Raw genomic sequence first — 20,659 nt, 5'->3', positions numbered from 1 at the left:
TCTCCAGCGTCATAAGCTGGGCATGACATATTTGCCACTGAAATGGCATATATAGGGAAAAATATAACTTTTTAATTTGCATCATCCGCAGTGCAATCATTTATGGAAAAGACACGTGGGGTGAAAATGCTCACTACACCTCTTAATAAATGCCTTGAGGGGTGTCGTTTCCAAATGGGGACACTTCTCAGGGGTTTCTTTTTATTATTTCACATCTAAAGCCTCTGCAGTTGTGAACCAATACTTTGTAAATCGACAAATTAGGCCTCAATTTTACATGGTACTCTCTCACTCCTGAGCCTGGTCGAATGTCCAGGCAAAAGATTATTGCCCCATGTAGGGTGTTTTTAAAACCGGGAAACACCGCATAATAATTAGAGAGCTGTCTTGTTATGGTGGCACAAGCTGGGCACCACATATCCACATATCTATGGAAAAAATCCCATTTTCACGCTGCAACATCGAGTGCACACTAATTTCTACAAAACACCTGCAGGGTTAAAATGCTTACTACACCCCTAGGTAAATGCATTGAGGGGTGTAGTTTCCAAAATGGGGTCACTTCTGGGGGGTTTCCAATGTTTTGGGCCCACAGGCGCCCAAAAACCAATCCAGCAACATCTGCACTCCAAATGGCGCTCCTTCCCTTCTGAGCCCTGCCGTGTGTCCTAACAGCAGTTTATGACCACATATGAGGTATTGCCGTACTCGGGAGAAATTGCTTTACAAATGTTGGGTTCTTTCTCCCCTTTATTTGTCGAGAAAATGAAAAATTTTGCTCTAAAGCTACGTCTTATTGAAGAAAAAGGATTGTTTTCATTTTCATTGCCCAATTCTAATAAATTCTATGAAACATCTGTGGGGTCAAAAACACCCCTAGATGAATTCCTAAATGGAGTAACTTTTTGGGCGTTTTCATTGTTTTGTCCCCTCAGGGGCTTTGCAAATGTGACCTGGCCTCCTGCTAAATGTGATCTCCAAAAGCCAAATAGTGCTCTTTCCCTTCTAAGCCCTGCCGTGTGTTCAAACAGCCGGATATTACCACATATGGGGTATTGTTTTACTCGGGAGAAATTCGTTTACAAATTTTGTGGTGCTTTTTCTCCTTCAGTCCTTGTGGAAATGAGAAAAAATTAGCTAAACCTACATTTTCAGGGCCTACTTCCAATAATTTCTGCAAAAAAAATTGTGGGGTCAAATCGCTCACTCTACCCCTAGATAATTTCCTCAATGGGTGTAGTTTCCGAAATGGGGTCACTTGTGGGGGGTTTCCACTGTTTTGTCCCCTCAGGGGCTATGTAAATGTGACATGGCCTCCGCAAACCATTCCTGCTAAATTTGAGCTCCAAAAGCCACATGTGGGGTATTGTTACACTCGGGAGAAATTACTTTACAAATTTTGCGGTGCTTTTTCTCCTTTAGTCTTTGTGGAAATTAGAAAATAAATCGCTAAACCTACATTTTCTTTGATTTTAATTTTCACGGCCGACTTCCAATAATTTCTGTAAAAAACCTGTCAAAATGCTCACTATACCCCTAGATAATTTCCTTGAGGTGTGGAGTTTCCCAGATGGGGTCACTTTTGGGGGATTTTGACTGTTTTGGCACCGCAAGAGCCCTTCAAACCAGACATGGTGCCTAAAATATATTCTAACAAAAATAAGGCCCCAAAATCCTCTAGGTGCTCCTTTGCTTCTGAGGCCGGTGATTCAGTCCAGTAGCACGCTACAGCCACATGTGGGATATTTCCTAAAACTGCAGAAACTGGGCAACAAATATTGAGTTGCATTTCTCTGGTAAAACCTTCTGTGTTATAAAAAAAAAAATGTATTAAAAATTTATTTCTGCAAGAAAATATGAAATTTGTAAATTTCACCTCTACTTTGCTTTAATTCCTGTAAAATGTGTAAAGGGTTAACACATTTTCTAAATGCTGTTTTGAATACTTTGAGGAGTGAAGTTTTTAAAATGGGGTGACTTTTTGGGGATTTCTAATATATAAAGCCCTCAAAGCCACTTCACAACTGAACTGGCCCCTGTAAAAATAGCCTTTTGAAATTTTCTTGAAAATGTGAGAAATTGCTGCTAAAGTTCTAAGCTTTGTGATGTCATAGAATAATAAAAGGATGTTCAAAAAATGATGCCAATCTGAAGTAGACATATGGGGGATGTTAATTAGGAACAATTTTGTGTGGTATGGCTGCCTGTCTTACAAGCAGATACATTTAAATTGAGAAAAATTCAAATTTTTGCAATTTTTCGCAAAATTTGGGTGTTTTTCACAATTAAATACTGAACATATCGAGCACATTTTGCCAGTAACTTAAAGTGCAATGTGTCATGAGAAAACATTCTCAGAATCGCTTGGATAGGGGAAAGCATTCCGACGTTATTATCACATAAAGTGACACATGTCAGATTTGAAAAATGAGGCTCTGTCAGGAAGGTCAAAAGTGGCTAAAGAGGGAAGGGGTTAAATGGATTTTTAGAACAGGGAGATGGAAATAGAGCTTGCTCTGTCCACTCCACGCATTGACCTGGTATTGCAGTGTCTCCAGGACCGGTGCACCCTTTCCTAAACCAGTCACTAAAATCAGATTTGAAAAGTGCTTTTTGCATTTGCCATTGTTTGTTTCTTGCACATTGGATCTCTCCTTTAATCCCATTATTTGAACGCCTGTTGTACAATGCATTTTTGTCATGTGTGCTAATGAATGACCTAATTATTAAATTACTTCATTAACAGATTGCCACCTCTTGTGTTGTGTGTGTTTCCAGCATTTCAATTTGGAACAGCTCATTCACCTTAAAGAGCTGCACCTAAGCCAGCCAGTCACTCAGTCAACCCACAGCCACTGATTGATGCAGCAGCACCGTCAACTAGTGGAATAGTGGAGTGGAGTAGGGGAGCAGCCATTAAAGCAGCCGCCACAATGGACCTACCTGTGTATACTAGATGGATGTGATGGAATGAGCTCTCCTCCCTACATTTCAAAGAAGTAAGAATTGAAGTTGCAACAAACGCTTGCCTACAAGGAGACCACCAATTTGGATTTGTTACTATGTTACCTGGAAGAATAACAAACTGTGCAAGGATGGAGGTTGTAGGAGGAAGGAGAAGAAGGTGTCCATAAAGTTTGGGGATGATGCCTATTTGCCATTTTGCAGTCCCCTGTCTCCCTCTTGTGGCCTCCTGGAGGCTAGCTGTGCAGACAACACGGGGGGCACATGTTGCAGTGTAGCCCTCCTAGGCAACACTGAGACTGACTGAGCAGCAACGTCTAATATAAGTTTCTGACGGAACTTTGCGCGTGTCATAGTGGGGCCCTAAGAAGTGAGAGCAAGCTATATGACATCATAATGGGACCTCAGACAGACAAGCCTGGGCTTAGGCAGTGTTGGTCAGTGTTTGTCAGCAGGCACTGTATTGCAGGTGATCAAAGGCGTGTAGGGAGAAGGGGTAGCTGTGGGCATGCAATTGCTGCTGCTAGCGTTTGTCTGCACGGCAGGAGGGCATCTGGGCATTGCCAGGAAGGCGTTTTTATGTAGATTCCTCCGCTTTCCGCACAGCATTGTGGTGCAAGCAAAAGAAGCAAAGCCTGTCTAGCTTCCTCTATGGCCTTTTTTCACCTCCCGCCTGCCTGCCTGGCTGCTTGTGTGAGTGTGTGAGCCGGCAGGGCCCTATGGAGGTGCCTAGGAGTAGGCTGAATCGCTGCAAGGGGGTGAACAGCAGTATTGGCCAGGCTCTGCCGACACGCGCCACTTTCGGGTTATCGCTTCTCGGCCTTTTGGCTAAGATCAAGTGTAGTACCTGCTAAAGCTGAGGTTAGTAATCATCCCTGCCGGTGGTTGATGGGCCATCGTAGGGGGATGACAGATCGCGGAGGTGAGGGCAGGGAACCACAACGGTCATCGCTCTGGTGTACGCACTTGGTTTAAAGGTACCATTTGTAGGTGACCAGGCGACCGCCGGATCGAGGTCAGGAGGTCGGGTAGTTTGGAAGCCCGAGTTGCTATGTGCCCCAGGGCTGGTGACCCTGGGGTGCCCTAACTCACTGGGGGTGGGATCCCACTGAGTGAAGGCACATTTGCACGCACTCCTCTTTCACACTTCTGAGCACAACTCTTTATTCTCCTAGCCTTCCGGCTGGGAGATGAGCAATTTTTTTTTATACCTGGCGGATGTCCAGGCTGTATCACAGCGCACATCCACTTATTTAATTTTGTTTTTTCACTGTGTGTTTGTCACAAGGATTTAGGGATGCGGTGCCCTTTTGGGACCCTCCTGAGGTCTAAGGGGAAAATGTATGGCCATCTGGTTCCGTTTTCCCCTGCAACCCAGCCTCCCTTCTTCGGAGGGGAGGTGCAACCTGTATGCAGGCTCCTAGGTGGACACTGGGGTGGCAGCCCAGGTAGAAGCCTAGGAGTGTGTTTGGGTCTCCCTAAGCTTCGGCGGAGGGAGATCATCGATCCTCTAGGCCTATGGTTTGGAGGGTCGGGGAATGGTTATGCGGGACTTCTCTCTTTTAAGAGAAGGGCTGCGATAGACCGCATCCTTGTGCACTCTTTGTGTGGCTCCTCTGCACTTTTTATGCACTTGGGTGATAGAAAGCACGGCTTGGGCTTTAAAAAAAAAAAATATATATAAAATCTGTTCTTATCAGTTTAATATCTGATACGTTCCCTATCTGGGGACCAGATATTAAATGGATCTTTAGAACAGGGAGATGGAAATAGAGCTTGCTCTGTCCACTTCAAGCATTGCAACCTAAAAACAAAGGGGACATAACACCCACTATTATACCTATGAATGTATAACTGACACGTATTTTCATAAAATATTATAATCTTTATTAGTACATAATGAATAACAATACGTGATATCAGAAATAATGACAATGATAAAAATAAGTCAGATTCCAAGAACAGCATCAGAGTGGTATAGATGAAATTATACCTGAGGGTATACAGAAACAACCCATCTAGGGACAAAAATTCCAAATCATGCAAACCCCATGAAATATAAAGGACATGTGTAGCTGTAAAAGACAGCAAAAATACACAGCCCACACAAAAGTTGTAACTATAGGTAAATATGAATGGTGAATAGCCATATATATATATAACCCTGAATAGAGTACTATCTAATGGGAGGCATTTCACTACAAAAAATTAACCATACCTATAGACATGGTAGCAGGAGATGGACAATCCGCCTAGATGTGGCACAGAAAAAAGAGCACCTCTGAGATGCTCTTTTTTCTGTGCCACATCTAGGCGGATTGTCCATCTCCTGCTACCATGTCTATAGGTATGGTTTATTTTTTGTAGTGAAATGCCTCCCATTAGATAGTACTCTATTCAGGGTTATATATATATATGGCTATTCACCATTCATATTTACCTATAGTTACAACTTTTGTGTGGGCTGTGTATTTTTGCTGTCTTTTACAGCTACACATGTCCTTTATATTTCATGGGGTTTGCATGATTTGGCATTTTTGTCCCTAGATGGGTTGTTTCTGTATACCCTCAGGTATAATTTCATCTATACCACTCTGATGCTGTTCTTGGAATCTGACTTATTTTTATCATTGTCATTATGTCTGATATCACGTATTGTTATTCATTATGTACTAATAAAGATTATAATATTTTATGAAAATACGTGTCAGTTATACATTCATAGGTATAATAGTGGGTGTTATGTCCCCTTTGTTTTTTGGTTGTTCTGCAGTTTGTGGGGACTCCCTGTTCCTTCTGTTTTGAGGTTGTTTTTTTAGGTTTACACTTCAAGCATTGACCTGGTATTGCAGTATCTCCAGGACCGGTGCACCCTTTCCTAAACCAGTCACTAAAATCAGATTTGAAAAGTGCTTTTTACATTTGCCATTGTTTGTTTCTTGCACATTGGATATCTCCTTAAATTCCATTATTTGAACGCCTGTTGTACAATGCATTTTTGTCATGTGTGCTAATGAATGACCTAATTATTAAATTACTTCATTAACAGATTGCCACCTCTTGTGTTGTGTGTGTTTCTGTGTTCCAGCATTTCAATTTGGAACAGCTCATTCACCTTCCGCCAAGTTAAAGAGCTGCACCTGAGCCAGCCAGTCACTCAGTCAACCCACAGCCACTGATTGATGCAGCACCACAGTCAAGTAGTGGAATAGTGGAAGAGTGGAGTAGGGGAACAGCAAGCAGCTATTGCAGCCGCCACAATGGACCTAACTGTGTACACTATATGGATGTGATGGAATGAGCTGTCCTCCCTACATTTCAAAGAAGTAAGAATTGAAGTTGCAACAAACCCTTGCTTGCCTACAAAGAGACCACCAATTTGGATATGTTACTATGTTACCTGGAAGAATAACAAACTGTGCAAGGATGGAGGTTGTAGGAGGAAGGAGAAGAAGGTGTCTGTAAAGTTGGAGGATGCCTATTTGCCATTTCGCAGTCCCCTGTTTCCCTCTTGTGGCCTCCTGGAGGCAACTAGCTGTGCAGACAACACGGGGGGCACATGTTGCAGTGTTGCCCTCCTAGGCAACACTGAGTAGTCGACTGACTGAGCAGCAACATCTAATATAAAGTTGTGATGGAACTTTGCGCGTGTCATAGTGGAGCCCTAAGAACTGAGAGCAAGCTTTATGACCTCATAATGGGACCTCAGACAGACAAGCCTGGGCCCAGGCAGTGTTGGTCAGTGCTGGTCAGCAGGCACTGTATTGCAGGTGATCAAAGGCGTGAAGGGAGAAGGGGTGGCTGTGGGCAAGCACTTGCTGCTGCTGCTGCTAGCGTTTGTCTGCACGACAGGAGGGCACTTGGGCGTTGCCAGGAAGGTCGTTTTTATGTAGATTCCCCTGCTTTCGGCACAGCATTGTGGTGCAAGCAAAAGAAGCAAAGGCTGTCTAGCTTCCTCTGTGGCCTATTTTCACCTTCCGCCTGGCTGCCTGTGTGAGTCGGCAGGGCCCCATGGAAGTGCCTAGGAGTAGGCTGAATCGCTGCAAGGGGTGAACAGCAAGCAGTATTGGGCAGGCTCTGTCAAGGCGCGCCACATTCGGGTTATCGCTTCTCGGCCTTTTGGCTACGATCAAGGTTCGTCCTGACGTAGCTGGGGGTGCGAGTTCTTGGGTGACTTCCGGAGCAGGAGGAATTTCTATTTCTGTGGTCTACGACTGACAGGTGCATCATGGCTGGAAAGAATACTATTCGTTTGGAGGTGAGTCCCACGGACATGCTAATGAACAATGTTGTATACCTGATTCGGGATATCATGATGAGGAAGATCGGAGTCCATAAGGAGGAAATCTTCAGTGTGAGTTCCCACGGAGAGGTATTTACGAAGTCACTTTTGAAAATGGGGGAAGGTGTCTACATGTTTTTGAATGGCTGAGAACTTATGCAAATGACTCATTGCTGGCCGGGATAAAAGTAACACCGTTGTTTGGGCTGCAGGAGAAGATGGTAGTTGTCCATGTATACAACCCCTATATAAGTGTGGACCTGATGGAGAACTTTCTGAAACACTTTTGTGAACATGTGCGTGGTGGGGACAAACTCACTAATGTGTTGTGCATTTACAATTGTAAGCTCAGGTTTTTTGTCCGCTTCAGAATGGACTCTACTTGTGTAGGAGGCTTCATTCACCCTCCTGCAAATTTTTCTGTTGCAGGGTTCAGGGGCTATATTACTTATCATAAAAAAGATACTGGTTATGGCTAAACCATAACCAATCAACATACCCTAAAATGCAATATACATATAGCACGGTGCCATTTCTGAAGAAGATATAAAACAAAAAAGAAAAGAAAAAAAAAAGAAAAAGAAAAAAATCCAGAAATATATCAAAGCACTCTCAGGTAAATACAAATTTATAAGAAATTAGTTTTATTTAAACCTCCAAATATTTTCAGATATATAAATATATACATACAAAATTTTTAAAAAATCTCCTGGCCAGGAAAGGATGACATGTAATCTGATACACCTTTATATATTAATTAAATCACTCATATGATACATATGTTCTCCCTAAGCATAGGGACAGATAATACATTTGGAACAATCGCTAGGTTGTATTCACACTTGCGTTTTTTAACTAAATGTATTTTTTATCCTCAAGGTGGCCACCATTCCCATTTATAACAGATAGAAATATTTTTTGGGGTAAGAATCTCCTATATAGTGTAATTCCCGTCCTGGGAAATTGGCCATCCCATAACACATAAGCTAATTTAACGGCAGATTTTTTATGTTGTTTAACTCTTCCCTCATCATACGACCTTGGATTTTGAAGGGGATCAATAGTAGTAGGCAGTCTATTAAATAGACCCAAAGGTCTAAATATATCCCACTCGATCCTTCCAAGATTTTATATGGTAACTTGCGTTTTTACCTCTAATTTTCCGGTGAGCATCTGTGATCCATGTGCGGGAGCAGTCAGTTCACGGGCGGGACGAAAAAGGCTTTCCAAAGGCAAGTTCCAAGCTGTATGGTCGTTTGTTTCTCAACACCCTTAAAGCTCCACCGCAATGTCCGATGACTTTTTGTTTTCTTCTGTGTATGCACTTATTCCACACCGTACACCAAGAGGCACAAGGTCCAGGAGGGCAAGAGCATATGCCGGCAGTAAGGTGAATTTCAATTCACATGGTATCCCCTTCCATATGATGTCTCCAAATTTAGTCAGGGATTTGCAGGGCCAGGTTTAGACGTCGCTACCTGTCAAGCTTGATTAGGTCAGCTGACGCGTTTCATCCCTGCACGGGATTTCCTCAGAGCCGTTTAGCAAGTGTAGCCAAGGACATTGTATTTATAGTGTCCCAACATTTTTTATTGGTTCCTCAATTGCAAGTGTCAAGAGGCTTTATTTTATATCTATATATAGATTATATCCAATCATCTTTACACAGTACATTTATTTGTAATTTATAATTCATTCGAAAAAATTTCCTTTACGTTTTATTCAGAACAAATAGATAATTCATTTTATTATCAATCTATATCTATAAGATATTATGTTTATTAACACATGGTAGAGGATCAGTGGTATGTCTTCAAAATAGTTCAGATAGTAAATCGGGTCCGATACTAATAGCATGGGACGGTGTAATATCTGATAGTAATAAATATACAATCTGTAGCAAATTTATTGACTCATAGGGAAACAATCAGAATTCCCCCATGAGTCCATTCTAACCATATAGCTAATTTCTCACTTTTTATATAGCCTTATGCATAAATTAGATTATACAGTATCTGAGGAAGGGCAGGGAAATAGGTCCCATGCCTAAAAAGGCAATAGAACCCGTGTCCCCACCCCGAGAGTCCGCAAAATCCATTACTAATTTGCCGGAAAAAGATTCCAATAATGTAATTTTGATGCATAATTTTTATTTATATCACAATTCTATATGGATGGAACTAACAAGATATTCTCTAATCATTACAACAGGTGCCTACTTATAAGAGGGGAGGATTATTTCCCCTACAGCATAATCTGATAATTTCATAATCTTTTGATGCAAGGACTTCCAAAAGTAGAAATAGAGCCATCTATATATCCCAAGATTCAATTCTTCCATATTCCAAGAGCATATTTATCCCCTTAATTTCAATTATTTTCATCACATCTCAGGAATGGAACCTTTGGATAAAGATATTCCATATATACCGTAATCACCATTTGCTTCAAGGGACCATAGGAAAACGAAATTAGACCCATTTATTGGCACCATACAGTTTTTATATTGCCCATTGGGAATAAACATTAACCATTTAATTTTTAATAATAGGGGGCAAGTGGAAACCGCTCTGAATGCTGGTAAGCAGCCATCCCAGCAGCAATCAACCCGCTCCCAACACTTAATGCTCAAAGGAACATATTAAATTTTATTTAGTTATTTAGTCCCTTGGGATTTAGGGTACCCAACGTGTAAATCCACATAGTTTCCTTTTGTAGGAGTATACGATTTCGATCGCCCCCTCTTCTGTCTTCAAATAATTGATAAATTCCCATGAATTTCAAGCCTGTAGGTGACTGTCCATGGTGTGTCTTGAAGTGTGCTGCTAGTGGATTCTTCATTTCCCCCTTAGTGATATCTAAAATGTGTTCACTTATACGTATATGTAACTCGCGTTTCGTTTTGCCGATATATTGTTTCCCACATGGGCAGGTGACAGAATATACAACCATCGTTGAGCGACAATTGATAAAATTGTAAACTTTAAATTCCCTTTTGTGTTCACTATCGGAAAAAGTATCTGATTTTATTACATACTTACAGCATCTACACGAGCCACACTTAAACATTCCCTTTGGCCGTTTTTGCAACCATAGGACCCTTTCTGGGGTATTTCTCTTAAATTCCGAGCTGACCAGTTTATCCCTTAGTGTAGGGGCCCTTTTGGGGACCATACTTGGAATATTCCCAACTATTGCATTGATTCTTTTATCCAATGTTAAATGTGGCCAGTTCTTTATCATAAGATGCCGCAATATATTCCAATGGGACCCATACCTAGAGATGAATCGAACTCTGTTGTCACTATTGTCCCTTTTGTCTCTCTTCATGATTTCCTCTCTATTTTGTCTAAGTGCTCTATTATATCCTTTTTTAATAAATTTTTTAGAATACCCCCTATTTTTAAAGCGGGAGGATAGGTCTTGAGCTTCATTTTTAAAGTTTTCAAAATCAGTGCAATTCCGTCGAATTCGAAGGAACTCACTGGTTGGGATCCCCCTAATTTGAGAGGGCAGATGATGACTACTTGCTGCCAATAAGGTATTACCCGATGTTGGTTTTCGATACTTAGTTGTTTTAAGTCTATTCCCCTCCCTATAAATATTAAGGTCGAGAAAGCTTATAGTATTTCTAATGTGAGTGAAAGTCAAAAGGATATTTAAGTTGTTAATATTGAGATCCCCAATAAAATCATTAAGAGAATCCAAAGACCCTTTCCAACACAATAGGATATCGTCCATATATCTGAGCCAAGTAGATGCACACTTCCTGAAGAGGGGGTGAGGATATACAATGAATTCCTCCCACCATCCCAGATGTAAGCAGGCATATGATGGTGCACAGGAGGATCCCATGGCCGTTCCATGTGTCTGGCGATAATACTTGCCATCAAAAGAGAAACAATTATAATTCAAAATGAATTCCAACATCTCTATAATAAATTCATTTTGATGAGACCAATTTCCTCCTCTCCTCTCCAGGAAGTGTGCAGCAGCTCTCATGCCAACATTATGTGGAATCGATGTATACAGAGATTCCACATCTAATCCCACCAAAATGAAATCATCATCGATCGTTAGATTCTCGATTTTATTCAAAAGGTCTCCTGTATCCAAAACAAAGGAGGGCAATGTACGGACAAATGGTTTTAACTTCTCATCTATGTATCTCCCCAGGTGATCAGTCGGGCCATCACACCCTGAGATAATCGGTCTGCCCAGTGGAATGTTCCTGTTTTTATGCACCTTGGGAAGTAAATAGATAGTCGGTATTCGTGGATCTTTCACCTCCAGATATTGGAATTCATGTCTATTAATTAAACCCTCATCCAATGCAAAGGCTAACTTTCTATTCAATATTCCAGTTATATTTTCTAATGGGTTATTTACCAAAAGGGTATAGGTATTCGTGTTTAATTGCCTTTTGATCTCACCGACATAATCCTCCTCCTTGAGGAGGACAACATTACCACCCTTATCACTCGGTTTTATCACTATATTTTTTTCATTTATTAATTCTTTCAGAGCCTTTCGTTCTTTTTTTGTTAAGTTGTCCTCACACAAAAAGGAGGACCAGTCGATGAGACCAATATCTCTGAGCATTGCCTCCAAGAAAGCCTGCGTATATCTATTAGAGTAAATGCTTGGCATAGTACTACTTTTTTTCCGTAATCCTGTATATTCGGGGATAATATCAATGTGATCTTCTTCAGATCCATCTATATCTTCTAGTGGGTTACCTTCCCTCCATAATTCCTTCAAATCTACCAGGGTATTCCAATCTGATAATACTAGATTGGGGGCTGACCCCGAACTAATTTTTTTCTCCCTATGGTATATTACTTATGCTGGACAGCCGACCTTTTGCCGCAATTGTTTCCAGTTTGGCCACACAAAAGATATTTGTGATAAGGGTCAGGTATGCAGAAATTGCAAGCAAGTTGGACACCATGCTGGAAGTTGCACCCAAGGCAGGATGTGTGATTTGTGTGGAGCCAACACCCACCTGTACAGAGATTGCCCAGCTGCCAGACAAAGGAGGGAGGAGGAGAGGAGCAGAAATATGCAAATTGGAAGGGAGGAGGTCACCAGACAAAGTGAGGCAGAAGTGGAAAGAGAAATGGAGAGAGTCCAGAGAGAAGTGGCTAGAGAGAAAAATGCAGCCGAGGATATTGCAGCAGCGGTATAACCTGCAGTGCCCAGTCTTGTGGGGGAAACACAAATGGAGGACGTTATCCGTCAACTGGAGGAGGTAATTGAGGGAGTAGTGAGTCCAGTTCACCCCTCGGATCCGGCGAACATTGAGATGTTCTCATCAAGCAATGAGACTAGTTTGTGTCACAGGGAGGGCGGTGGGAAACAAAAAAAATGAGATCGAAGACAGTGATGAGTTTGTACAAGTGGAGACCAAAAGAAGAAGAAGGTTCGCTTCTCGGCCTTCTGGCTGAGATCAAGTGTAGTGCTGTTTATTCGTATCAGTACTGCCTTGGTCTTGGTTGGGAGGTGCTCCGGTACCCTCTCTCTCGGCCTCGGGGGATCATCCAGGTTCGCCTGGACTTCACCCCCGTGCTGCTATTTGGGAGAGAGGCTTAGTCCGTAGCAACGAGTTGTGATTCCCCCCCAGCCCCTTGGTCTCCTTAACCCAAGGGGTGCAGCGAAAGCTGTGCGGTTCGACCTAGCTACGCAAATGGCAGGCGAACCTGATGCGGTGCCGGTATACGCCCGGCTAAGGAATTCTGCATGATTTATCATGGCAGAGGGTGGAGGCGGTCCACGTGGTATCAAATTCTTGGTCCACACCATTTTGGAAGATCTGCTGGCGGTCCACAAGAACGAGCTCTTGGCTATCCAGGACTACCCGAAACGAGGAATTTATGATGTCACCTTCATGGGAGAAGGAATACTCTGTGATGCTATGGATAAAGCTGAGAGGAAACTCGGTGAACTCGTGACAGCGGGAGTCAAGGTAGTAGAGCATGAATTTGAAATAACCAAACTCGTGGTGATTAAAATGTATTCCCCATATGTGAGAGATATGGAAGTGGCAGCATTTCTAGCTGCCTACTTAAAAAATGTCAAGCTCCTGGGGAAAGTGATGAACGAGTGTGGAGTGTGGACCGCCAAATGGAAGTTTTTAGTCACGCTGATAAAGGACCCCTCCACCCAGGAAACGAGATTACCACCGGCTCGTTTTAAAATTGGAAATGTGAATGGCGACCTCTACTTCTCAGGGATGCCAAACTTCTGCAGGGCTTGCGGTACCTATAGACATACCAGTTTTAACTGCGATGTCACCTGTAGAAACTGTGGAAGCAAAGAGCATAATATAAGAGAGTGCACAGGAGAAAAAAAATGTAATTTTTGTCAAAAAACTGGTCACCTGTATTTTTCTTGTCCTCATAGGTACCGAAGCGGAGAAGAAGAGCAACCCAGGGCGCCCCCACGTTCTCCACCAGCAGACCAAACCCGTCCTCAGGGAGAGGAGCAGACCAGCCACAGGAGAGAGGAGAGAGGTACCTGGGCTTCAAAGGTGAGAGGGACTGGAGCCAAAACAGGTACCTCACAGCCAGCAACCTTGGAGGATAAAAGGGAGCCTAACGCAAGAGAAAATCGGAAGGCTGAAAAGGAGCGGGCTGGAAAAACTGAGGCATCCCAGAAGGCTGGTTGCTCAGGGGGTGCCGGGCCTGCTCCAAGCCCTGGGTCTCTGGCATCCTCGTCGGATGAAGAGGACGAGGTGCCGGTGGGTCCCCGAAAAAAAGGGAGGCAAACGAGAGTCAGTAGGGGGAGGCAGGGGAGGAGCAGATGGACACTACGGTGAAAAACGATGTGGCTCCTCCTAGGACCCCCTCCTCACCGCGACTGGTGAGGAGGGCGGGCACTGTTCCTTCTGTGGTAACTGACACCCCACTTTGTGCGCAATCTCCCCCTCCAGAAGGGCCTGCACAGTCCCAGGGGGGAGGTGCGAGCCCCCTAGGGGACCCACCCGACCTAGATGGTCAACCACTTGAGACCCAGGGAGACCTGAATGCGTTTGGGCTCCCGATGCACAGAAGTTTGGTTGCTGGCGCTATCCTCAGCGAAGGTAGTTCCTCTCCCGCGTTTTCCCTCATTACGAATGATTCAGATGGGGGCGGGTATATAAGTTCCAGCGAGATTTTTGCTATTGATGGTGGAGAAAATATCTGATTTTAAAATACGCTATTATTTATTATTTTAAAATCAAAATCCGCCTTAAATCTCCACAATGTCTGAGCTAAAGGGAATATCCCTCAACGTGAGGGGCGCCAAGTCCAAAGTTAGAAGGGTTGCTCTCTTCAATTATTTATCTTGCCTGGCAGCCTCTGTTTTTTTCCTGCAGGAGTGCGGCATTCCCCATGCAATGAAGTACCATAAATACAAAGAGGATTGGAAGTATGGTCCATCCGTCTGGTCTGGATCAAATGAGTCCAGATCAGCAGGGGTCGCCATTCTTTTTAAGGGAAACGTTTTTATTGATTTTATTCAAGAGATTCTTCCAGGACGTATTTTATTGGTTAAAGCTTTTATTGACGGCATAAAATTGCAGTTTTTAAATTTTTACGGCTCACCTGAAAAAAATGAGAGAGCAGAGATGCTAGAAATTTTACCTCTTTTTATTAATACAACTGAGCCTTTTATCCTCGCAGGCGATTTTAACTGTATCCTGAGGGGGGAACGCCGGCTTACCAGTGCTACAAGTAGGAATTACGATAAGACCTCTGGACTGCTCAAAGATATTGTAAATGATTTTAAATTAACTGAGGTATACAAAGAATGTAATAGGAGCAGCCCAGAGGAAGCCGGCGTTACCTGGAGCAACGCCACCTGTAGCTCCAGGATAGATTTTATTTTTTGTAATGAGAATGTACTGCCTTTTAATTGTGAAGTTTTAACTAATGTTTTTTCAGATCACAAGCTTTTAACATTTTATGTAAAGCGTGATTTTAATAAACCGGTGTGTAAGAAGTCCTGGAAGTTAAATGTTTCCCTTTTAGATGATCCACAGGTTTTTACTGATTTTATTGAATTTTACCAAAAATGCAGGCGGGAGAGAGACATGCGTACTCCCATCAGTGCATGGTGGGAGAAAATGAAAAAAAGAATAAGGAATTTTTTATTAAAAAGAGCGTGGCGAAAGCCAGAGAAAAACATGCTTTTTTTAAAATTCTCAGCACCCACCTGCAGACCCTGTACAAGATGAGAGATAATGAAATTGACGTTAAAACTGACATCACTAACTTAAAAAAAGAAATAGCTCAGTGCCTGGAGCAGAAAGGCAAAGAGATCATTTTCCGTTCTAAAATTCAGCATGTGGAGGAGAATGAGACCTGCTCCAGGTACTTTTTAAAAAAAATTAACAATAAAAAGGCTATCATTAAAAATATTGAAGGTGTGTCAGATGTACAGGGTATTTTAAGTAAAGTTCATGAGTTTTATGCTGACCTTTTTAGTGTTAAAGCTGTGGATCATAATTTTATGCGTGACTCACTGAAGGAGATTACTACTGTTTTAGACCCTGTCTCCCAGAATTTTTTATTACAGGAGCTAACGAAGCAGGAGATTTTAGAAACGGAAAAGTTCCTGGACCAGACGGTATACCCAGTGAGTTTTATGTAAAATTTTATGACATTTTAAAAGAGGATCTTTTTAGCCTTTTTTATGAAGTTTTTAATTCCAAGATGCTGCCTAAGTCCTGGCGGAAGGGTGAGGTCTCCTTGCTACATAAGAAAGGTGACATCGCAGTTTTGAAGAACTGGAGACCAATAACCCTTCTGAATAGCGACTATAAAATAATGGCAAAAGTGTGCGCAAATAGACTAAAAGCCATAGTACCCCACATTATACACTCTAACCAGGTGTGTGGGGTGCCAGGCCGCAGCATCTGGGATAATCTTAACCTGATAAAAGACGTAATTGAGGACACGAGGTCTAGAAAAGGTAAATTAGCCATTTTATCAATAGACTTCGAGAAGGCGTTCGACCGTGTCTCTCATTTTTATCTTTTTAAGGTTTTAGAGCGTATGGGTATACCTGAAGGATTTTTATTATCACTTAAAGCCTTTTATAAAGATTGCACAAGCAAAATTTTAGTGAATGGTTTTAAGACACAGGACGTGATTTTAAACTCAGGGGTGAAGCAGGGGTGTCCCTTGTCCCCACTGCTTTTTATTTGCGCATTAGAGCCTCTACTGTGTACAATTCGCCGCGATAAGTTAATACGTGGAGTCCCCCTGCCCGGGGGTGGTGGCGTATAGGCTAAAGCAGTGGGGTACATGGACGATGTAGCGTTTTTTTGCTGGGACACCCTGTCGCTTCAGAGAACCCTTAGGCAAATCGAGTTTTATTGCTGTGCTTCCGGTTTTAAGGTGAACTTCGACAAATGTAATATTTTAAATATAGGAAGCATGGCTTTTAGAGACATACCCGTCCCTGTGTCAGATAATATTACAATTTTAGGTGCCTGTAAAGGATCTGCCAGGCACAGCTTCGGGGTTAACTCCCTTAATTAATCAGTCAGCACCTGAATCTACATCCCTGAGACTGACTCCAGCTTCCTCCACTCAGGCTGGCAGGCTTAGGAGTGGGAGAGCCTATCGCAGCCTGGCCAGACTCAGCTAGCTCCCGCCCTCTGTCTATTTATACCTGCATTTCCTGTTCCTCGTGGCTTGTTATTCTTTTTCGTGTGGTTTCCTGGCCCAGCTACAGCTCCTTCTATTTTGTTCCTGCTCCATACAGACCCTGGCTTACTGACTACTCTTCTGCTCTTCGTTTGGTACCTCGCACACTCCTGGCTTGACTCGGCTCGTTCACCACTCTGGTTGCTCACGGTGTTGCCGTGGGCAACTGCCCCTTTCCCTTGCTTATATACATTAGAGACACAAAGGAGCATAAGAGCCAATAATAAAAGAAAAGAAACTTTATTAGACATATAGAAACATATATAGAGAATAAAAAGGTACAGAGCTGGACATGAAGACTCTGAATAATTTCACTGTAGCACAGCTAACAAGACTCTCTCTATAATACAGATATAGGGTAGTATACAATACATAGACTCGGGTGGATGGACTGATGATATTATGAAGCAAGTCGATTTACATCAACACTGTGAGACAGCAATATAGTAGCTATGCTCGTAAAGGTAAGTGTCATGAAAACAGGTAGTGTAAGACCTACAAGCAACGCAAACATCTGGAAAAAATACACAGACCATCAGTCATGTAAGAAAAGTAAGTGTGGGGACTGCAACCTAAGTAAGCCAAAAGTCCACCCACTCATACGATAACTTACCCATAATAGACGATAACTGAGAGAGTCAGGCTAGTGTGAAACGAAACCCCAACGCGCGTTTCGCGATGTGCTTCCTCAAGGGGTGTGAAGTGTCTAAAGAAGTAAGGAGTATAAATAGAGCAAGCCCCAGGTGAATTGAATGTTTACTCAGTCCAAGGAGATTCCGGCGCACGTCATCTGCCGAGACCGGAAGTGAGGCATGCCCCACTTCCAGCCCCCAGCGCCAGAGCGCATACCGAGGATCCCCGACGCGTACAGGGATCCCAGGCACGCGCAGTGCGCTACAGGGGGCAAGGAAGGGGGCCGGCCACAGGCCAGCGTCGCGCAGACGACGTGCGCACCTGATTGGATAGAGAACGCTGGAGGCGAAGGAGGGTATGTATCGATGTCCCACTACTTAAAAGTGAGCTGTATCAATATCCCTCTAGTGCGATCCGGAACTAAGATAAGTTTAAAATAAACAAATGTCAAATGAACAATGTTACATGTACAGTATCGAAGGTTCAATGAGAACAGAAATATATGTTAACACCACAAACCTGTTAATAATAGTGAAGATATATTATTAAAAGTGAATTCATAAGATCCACGACATATTGGAAATATGAGGGGAAAGAATATTAACCCATAAGGGGTGATTAGACTCAAAAGTGCAGTAAATTGCATATACCCTTAGGTGACAGATTACAAACACATAAAATCCATAGAGATTATGTAAATTTAAATATATTACAAAAAGCAGAAATATCAATCCAAGAAGGATGGATAAAAAAGAAAACCTTGTGGTGACGGATTAGACACAAATATAAACAATATAAAGAGATATTATAAATATAAATATGCTACAAAAAGCAGGAAAATGAGTAAATGAGCCATTGCATATAACATGCACTGTGCAAACAAAGATGGTGTTAAAAAGAGGACATGTAGTAAAAGAAGTTATTTGATCCCCAACAAGGGTGGGTCTGCGGATAGCCAAAAGTTCTTCTCCCTCCGTGTTCCAGAATAAATGCAAATCAGGAAGGACGAGTTCTCATCACAGGGAGCTGTCAGAACTATGGTATAGCGAGTACCTATATGGTTAAGAAAACAGACACAAACAATTAAAATCCAAGTTAATAACCAGTGGAAGTGGGGGATTCTAAAGAAAAGAGGCGAAATTGAGTTGTTCGTTAAGGCCGACGGGTGTCATGGATCCCAATTTAACAATCCACATACACTCCTTTTGGGCTAGAACCTTCCTCAGATTACCCCCTCTGATGCCGCAATGTACACGTTCAATACCACGGATCATCAAAGAGACAGGATTGCAATTGTGGTATTGTTTAAAGTGTCTAGGCAGCGTTTTGAGCTGTCCAAGATCACTTATTGTTTTCGCACCAGAGATATCACGAACGTGTTCCCTGGTACGAATCCTCAGCTGCCTGGAGGTCAAGCCAACGTAGATCTTTGGACATGCACATAGTGCATAATACACTACATATGTAGAGCTACAGGAGATGTAATCCCTGATTTTAAAAGTTCTTGATCCATCAGCTGTTAAAAAGTCCTTGGCTCTACTAATATTAGGGCACGCCACGCATCCACCACATGGGTAGCATCCAATAGTGGGTTCACGTGGACCAAAGGGATTAGTATGTTTGGGCACATAGTGACTCTTAGTAAGAAGATCCTTAAGATTTTTACTCCTTTTGGCCGTCATCGTGGGTTTTAAAGGGAGACATTGTGCTAAGCTCGGTTCTGATCTAAGGATCGACCAGTGATGTCCAAGGATTGACCTTATTTTGTCCCATTGGCTATTGTAAGTAGTAATGAAACGTACATTATTGTCTACAGGTCGATGTGTTTTAGTTCTTAAGAGGTCACATCGCGGTGTTCTCCTAGCCCTGTTGTACCCTGATTTAATGAGACGTGTGCTGTACCCTCTATCAGTGAATCTAGATTTTAATTCATCTGATTGGCGCTCGAAGAGTCTGTCTGTGGAGCAGATCCGCTTCATCCTGAGAAACTGCCCAACCGGGATGGCTTTAACTGTTGGACGTGTGTGAAAAGATGATGCATGCAGGAGAGAGTTGACTGATGTGGATTTACGGTGAACATCCGTCTGGAGAAATCCATCGCAGTCAGCGAAAATCTGAACATCCAAAAAGTCTATTTGTTGTTTATGGAATTTATATGTCAGTTTGATGTTATACGGGTTCAGATTGAGCTGCTGCATAAACCCAGTCAGTTCGCTCTCCGACCCTTGCCAGATAAACAAAACGTCATCTATATATCGCAACCAACACTGCACATGTTCGGCGGCCTGGGCGCCACCCCCCAGGAAAACCTGCCTCTCCCAAAGACCAAGAAACAGGTTTGCATAGGATGGCGCACAGGCCGCGCCCATGGCAGTGCCGGTAGTCTGCAGATAATAGTGATCCTTAAAGACGAAGAAATTATGGGTCAAAATATATTGCAACAATTCTAGAATAAGGTCACACATTTCTCCATCCCGGTTGCTGGTCCCCAGGAAGAAGCGGACCGCCTCCATTCCATCACAATGCCGTATACAGGTATAGAGGGACTCAACGTCTGCCGTGACCAAAAGCATATCAGGTTCAATTTGGATACCATCTAATCTCCCCAGGACTTCCGTCGTGTCTCTAACGTATGAGGGTAGGTCAGTGACCAACGGTTTGAGATAGAAGTCAACGAATTTACAAATAGGGTCACAAAGACCTCCCATACCCGACACGATCGGACGTCCTGGGGGGTCCACAAGATTCTTGTGTACTTTGGGTAAAAGATAGAGCGTTGGTATCTTGGGATCATCCGTTAAAAGTCCCTCATGGATTTTTTTAGGAATAAGTCCCTTTTCCAAAGCTCTATCAAGAATCTTAGCTAATTCCAATGAAAAAGAGGATAAAGGGCTATGTGTTAATTTAGCATAAGTGTTCTTATCACGCAATTGTTTAAAGGCCTCCCTTTCATATTTGGCCACAGGCCAGACCACGATGTTCCCCCCTTTGTCTGCTGGTTTAATGACAACGTCACTCAACAGTTGTAATTCGCTCAGTGCTTTCCTTTGACGAGAAGTAAGATTATCGCCCTCCCTTCGAGTGG

The 20,659-nt window shown here is 42.7% G+C and overlaps 3 pseudogenes; all 3 read left to right on the top strand.

The window, feature by feature from the left end:
- The first annotated feature begins 2,453 nt into the window (after positions 1 to 2,453).
- Positions 2,454 to 2,574, top strand: LOC142654559 (U2 spliceosomal RNA; annotated as a pseudogene).
- A 1,198-nt stretch (positions 2,575 to 3,772) lies between these two features.
- On the top strand, positions 3,773 to 3,838 carry LOC142654746 (U2 spliceosomal RNA; annotated as a pseudogene).
- A 775-nt stretch (positions 3,839 to 4,613) lies between these two features.
- On the top strand, positions 4,614 to 4,772 carry LOC142654476 (U2 spliceosomal RNA; annotated as a pseudogene).
- The last annotated feature ends 15,887 nt before the right edge of the window (positions 4,773 to 20,659 follow it).

This window comes from Rhinoderma darwinii, chromosome 5 (genome assembly GCF_050947455.1).
Source record: "Rhinoderma darwinii isolate aRhiDar2 chromosome 5, aRhiDar2.hap1, whole genome shotgun sequence".
Lineage (NCBI taxonomy): Eukaryota > Metazoa > Chordata > Amphibia > Anura > Rhinodermatidae > Rhinoderma > Rhinoderma darwinii.
Note: the sequence above shows the minus strand (reverse complement) of the source record. Positions and strands in the feature narration are given on the sequence as shown.